The sequence below is a fragment of the Palaemon carinicauda genome, chromosome 10, assembly GCF_036898095.1.
Source record: "Palaemon carinicauda isolate YSFRI2023 chromosome 10, ASM3689809v2, whole genome shotgun sequence".
NCBI classification, from domain to species: Eukaryota; Metazoa; Arthropoda; class Malacostraca; order Decapoda; family Palaemonidae; genus Palaemon; species Palaemon carinicauda.
The window spans coordinates 91,464,863-91,471,630 of NC_090734.1; positions in this window are offsets into that span (position 1 = coordinate 91,464,863).

Consider the following 6,768-nt stretch of genomic DNA (forward strand, 5'->3'; position numbering starts at 1 on the left):
ATCTATTGGGAAGATAGGTAGATCTCCCCTTCGTCTCGCACCACGTCCTCTTACTACTCCCATGAAAGTCACATCAAAGTAAGCAATTAAATTCGGAAGGTATTTCGTTATCGTCAATCAATTCCTCATATGCCTCTTCAACATCTTCAGTGGTGAGAAATGCTAATGCTGAAAAACATCGTATTTTAAGACAAAATTCAGTGTGTTTGTTATATTTTTCTTTGAGACCTAGATCAACATTTTTTCTAAATATGGATTGGCCCAGATGAAACAAACTTGCAACGATAAATGAATTAGGGAATGATGAATTAAATGACTTATGAATCGCTACTTCAAAATCTGCCATGAGATCAACTGGATCTACATTAGGTTGCATAATTTTCAATTGCTCGAAAACTGATTGATATGTCTGCTTGGTTTTATTCGATAGTAATGCAAAGACCCGTGGGAAACTGCTGCCATTAACTTGTACATGAATGCAAAATAGTTGATACCACTCTTCTGGCACAATTTTGAATGTCCCATCCCATGCCCAATGACAATATGATGCTATATCTTCGAGAGCTCTTTCTGATGCAAATATTAGAATTCTTTGATGATCCTCGATGCCTGAATTCTATATTAGAAACTGTTCGCCATTATCAAGTTTACCGTAATCGTCAGTGATTTCAAATCCATGTCTAGCCACTGGATTAGCAGGAAATCCGAAATGCTTTTGTCGGCACCTTTGAATAGTCTTTGTAAGCACTTGCACACGAGGGAGCTGAGAGCAAGTATTTTCAGTTATCTCCGTAAACTTTCTCGATAATATGCTACGCGAACTTGCTGCTATATTTTCAATCGCTTCTTCCTTGATTCAGCAACTGCTTTTCTAGCATTTAATGCATCTAAATTTGCGGGATGAAGGTGCTCACAAGAAGAACAAGTGAGCAAGTCCTGAACGCGGACATGGTCCTCGTAGAGGACATACCTCCGCCAAGGTGACCTAGAGCGCCATATGTCCTAGAAGTGACCTGGACCTTCACGTGACCTTTACCCTCAAGTGACCTTGACCTTCAAGTGACCTTGACCTTCATGTGACTTTGACCTTCACATGACCTTGACCTTCACGTGACCTTCAAGTGACCTTGACCTTCACGTGACCTTGACCTTCACGTGACCTTGACCTTCACATGACCTTGGCTTTCAAGTGACCTTGACCTTCAAGTGACCTTGACCTTCACGTGACCTTTACCCTCAAGTGACCTTGACCTTAATGTGACTTTGACCTTCACATGACCTTGACCTTCACGTGACCTTCAAGTGACCTTGACCTTCACGTGACCTTGACCTTCACATGACCTTGGCTTCAAGTGACCTTGATCTTCAAATGTACTTGACCTTCACGTGACCTTGACCTTCAGGTGACCTTGACCTTCACGTGACCTTGACCTTCACGTGACCTTGACCTTCAAGTGACCTGCTTGACTTTTGACCTTCAAGTGATCTTTGTTCATTTGCCACTGATACTTAATATGACATTGATATAATGCACCAATATGACCTTGACCTTTGACCTTTATAAATTTGAACATCACCCATGGGTTGCGCCTGGACTAGGACTTCCCTGTTGGCTTATGCAAAAGTCAGTGCTTTATTTCTGTCTCTTGATATGGCCACTTATGTCATAGTGACACCAGTGACCCCTGTGACCTTGACCTTGGGGTGACCTTGACCAAAATTTAATCAGTTCTTCCATACACATTGGGGAACTACTTGGCCAAGTTTGAAGTGATTCCGTGTAGAAATGTGGCCTCTACGTTGTCCACAGACAGACAGACAAACAGAGAAACAAACAAACAAACAAACAAACAAACCGAACCGAAAACATAACCTCCGCCGCTTGGCGGAGGTAATAAATATTTTTTGGTACATTGTCTTCCGTAAACGTGTGCATGCTCACTGAACACAGCTGCCTCTTCTCACACCTCCAGTATTCTTTTCCAAGTTTTGTGTTACTTGAATGAAAATCGTAGATGTGACGACTTTCATCAACTACTTTTGTTTTCAGCTTTGTTGATTGTATGAACTTTGCCATTTCGGAATGGGCAGATCCAGAAACTGAAGTACTAAACATGCAGCACACTATATACATAGTACCATACTAAAGAGAGAGAAGGAAAAAGGAGATGTTAACCAAGACTAATGGCGTAATTAGAAAACTAGCTTATTACTTTATAATAAATGTCAATAAAGTATAAACTTTTAACACAGTAGTAAAGTAAATGGTAATAACAATCCCTTAAAACACTTGTTTTCTTTAGAAATTGGACCAAGTGTTGTTGGACCAAAAGTCCATCGGACGAAAAGATATTGGACAAAAAGACGTGGACGAAGTGTCGTCGGACGAAGTGACATTGGACAAAAAGACCACCCACCAAATTACCTTTCGTATGTTCACGTGTCTATGCAAACACCGAGAGAGAGAGAGAGAGAGAGAGAGGAGAGAGAGAGAGAGAGAGAGAGAGAGAGAGAGAGAGAGAGAGAGAGAGAGAGAGAGAAATTCATTCGTATTGCATACATAATAACATTATTAATCCTATTGTCCATTTGTATAAATTATTAATAAGTCACCGAAGACAGAATGTCATATATGAAATTGACAAATTACATTTACTGTTATTCATAATCCATTCATGATATAATTTCCTTTGATGTCTGATGAAACAATCTGTCAGCAGTAAAAACAATCCATCAGTGTTATTATAATTTATCTAACGGTAATTCCTGAGGATATCGTGATTTGAGTTTTTCCCAATAAATCAAATGTTATTTTCTCTTGCGTTTCATTGATATATTCTCCTTATTTACCGTGCTCTCTTAACCGATTACCAAACAATTTTTTTTATAAGATCAAACAATATCCATGAGAAATATATTAAAAAATTAGTATTTAAAATTTTGTTGTATTAATCTAAATTTATCTATGGGAAGCCAAGGGTGTTGATGGATATCTGTTCTGCACGTCTCGGAAACAAAGGCATTTCAATCACTTTGTTCTGTAGGTAAGACTTTGTCTTTATGTCTCAAGATTTTATAGGACCTTTTTCAAGTGAAGTGTTTCATGGTCATGCAGGTACTACGAAGATGAGATTATGAAAGCAGCGTAAAGCCAAGAGACTCTTAAGACAGATGAAACGTCATATCTGCAAAAGAAGGTAACAGAACTAACCTAAGGAATATATTGTACAAGTGCTTCTCAAGAAGGAAGGTAGATATAAGATATCAGTCAAATAATCCTAAGGAGATTTACTTCCGTAAAAGTTACGCAGTAATGAAGCCTAAGATCAAACTGAAATTAAAATGATAATTCATCTTATCTTTGATATGCTACTGTAAGCAAAACTCTAATTTCTATGAACAATTTTGATTTTTTTCTTTATAAACAAATATAGGAACTTCTCTGTGGCTTCAAATTTAAATGTTTTCACTTCCAGTGTCCTTTACAACAACAAAATTATCAAAAACGAATATAAGCATCATTGAATCTTCAACTTTCCGCTTTTTTATCTGGTTATTAGCCAACTAAGCCATTCAAACCATTCAACTCTGCCAATTAAACTGATGAAAAGGAGTCAATTAACAGGGTGTATTTACTGGGAGATTCTCTAAAGAAGAGGAGAAAACAAATCTTCTCAACCATATGGCGATCCCTTATTACTTCTTAAGAAATGGTCGAAATATATGGGATTTCTATTAACTTTTATGCGCCGACCTATTTGCATGGCCTACCAGGGGGGAGGGAAGCCAAAGGCGGTGGGAGAAGTCCCCAGTGGTGGGGGAAAACCCCAGGGATGGGAGGAAGAACTTTCCAATAGTGGGGGAAGTCCCCAGGGGTTGGCGGGGGGAAGAATATTTACAAATTTACTACAATTTAAGCTACAAATACATAAAAAAATCGATTTTCTTTTTTAAATTTACATGAATATAAAACCTTGGGAAATTTAATGCATCTAATATTCACTACTATTAGAAAGTATTGTTGATATCAAAAAAGCAAAAAACATAGTTATACAATATGACCTATCTCAAGCACAAATTTAAGATGAAAGTAAAGTAGAAAGAGAGAAAAAAACATAATAAAATGGTGGGCAAAAATAGGAAATCTGTTAACGTACAAAGTAAGGTAGCAAAACGTAAAAAAATTTAAGCAGCTCTTCTAGGAGAAGAGCTGCCTATCATGGTCTTCCGCTGACTCGGGTTAGAGTTCTCTTGCTTGAGGGTACACTCAGGCACACTAGTCTAGCTTATTTTCTTCCTCTTGTTTTGTTAAAGTTTTTATAGGTTATTTAGAATTTATTTATTTTTATATTACTGTTCTTAGAATATTTTATATTTCCTTGTTTCCTTTCCTCACTGGGCTATTTTCCCTGTTGGAGACCATGGGCTTATAGCATCCTGCTTTTCCAAAAAGGGTTGTAGCTTAATAATAATAATAGTAATAATAATAATAATAATAATAATAATAATAATAATAATAATAATAATAATAACAGGTCTAAGTTATTTGGAAAAAGGATTTATTATGCATTTCATGTGATATGCTTTAAGATATTTCTACTTAACATCTTATTGTCATATCTTTTTCGACATAATAGTATTTGTAATTTGTGTATATTAAGTTTCATTTCGGTATATCTCGTAATCTGATAACAATTATTTTCTAATGGTAACATCAGCTGTCAACATATGAAAATTATTTATTCAATAATATCTGCATATTGCATTTCATTTCAACCTTTATGGTATCTTGATATATTTGTATTTAATATTTTCATTTTTGAGATGATAAAATTATATATATATATATATATATATATATATATATATATATATATATATATATATATATATATATAAATATATATATATATATATATATATATATATATATATATATATATATATATATGTGTGTGTGTGTGTGTGTGTATGTGTGTGTGTGTGTGTGTGTGTGTAGAGAGAGAGAGAGAGAGAGAGAGAGAGAGAGAGAGAGAGAGAGAGACGCACACTATATATATATATATATATATATATATATATATATATATATATATATATATATATATATATATATACATATATTTTATATATATATATATATATATATATATATATATATATATATATATATATATTTATATATATATATATATATATATATATATATATATATATTTATATATATATATATATATATATAAATATATATATATATATATATATATATATATATATATATATATACTGTATATGGTTTGCATCTCTCTCTCTCTCTCTCTCTCTCTCTCTCTCTACACACACACACATTCATATATATATATATATATATATATATATATATATATATATATATGTGTGTGTGTGTGTGTGTGTGTGTATGTTGAGTATGTGTGAGCGTTTATTTGTGTACGTGTGTATTAAACGTGCATATAACGTTTCACCCCATCCTTAATGAGTTTCATTTTCCAATGCTTTACCATTCAATTCACAAAACGTACACTTGAGGTTATTTGTCTAGAGGAACATCATTATCATACACATGGCCTTCTTGGGATAAGTTCACATATTGACAGGGCCAGAACATATTCAATTAATTCCCTAACAATACCGCAAACGATTCTACAACTTACAATCTTTCCTTAATGTTTTTCATTTAGGCCACATAAGCCCAGTGCAGACTAAAATTCATGCATCGCCCTCTTGGTGTTGAGAAAACATACTAGCGGTTAAACTGTACTGCAACTTATTTTCCCGTGCTAACTGCCTTAATAGAAGGTTCCCAGTGGCGTTACGAAAGTAACATTTTGTTAGTTTTTAATTTAAGCTGTCCATTTGTACGACGATGAGAAAAGAAAATGTTTTGAAATTGAAGTTTTGAGAAAATAATTGTACTTTTTATCAAACGGATGACCAATTTTGTCACGTTTTGCATTTGAATAAATAAAAAGAAATTTATCCCATATAACGCTAAAAAAAATATTTTTGTTATTCCCATAAATAACTATTTTCAACCTAGTTGTAACCGCACATAAGACAGTTAATATAAGTCCCAATGGAAATAAACGAGGAAAAGAAAGCACAAAAAATAAACTTAGCCTTTATATCACGTTATCAAAAGTCGATAAAATTTCCTGTAACTTAAAGTTTTTGACGGTTAGTCGAGCCTGAAGGCGAGCAATGGTCAGCAATTGTCTAGAGTTGGAAGTAATATTAGAATTGATTAGTTTTGGAATGAAGTCAGGTTGGGATTGCCTGATATGCATATGGCCTCTCTCCAGTCCAGATATAATTGGTCTTCATTGGATAAGAGTGTGGTGAAATCAGAGATCTAAGATAATATGTATATATATAAGGTATGTACACATTGCGATGTTTTTAGCTTTTCCATTACTTAAATTATAATAGGTATATATATATATATATATATATATATATATATATATATATATATATATATATATATATATATGTAAATATCACCCACGAATGGCATTTAATACCGAATTCTATCTTGGGAATATATATCCACTTGGAATTCATTTTATGGTAACAGCTTCTGGCCGGGTGGGGATTCGAACCACCACCTGTTCGGCTAGAGACTATGCCTGCAGTGACCATACCGACTCAGCTATCAAGAGAGACTAAAAGTTTATGACCAATCTCCGTACATATTCCTGTCGAATTCAGGAATCTGTTCACAGACTTGAAATAAACCCATCTCCACCA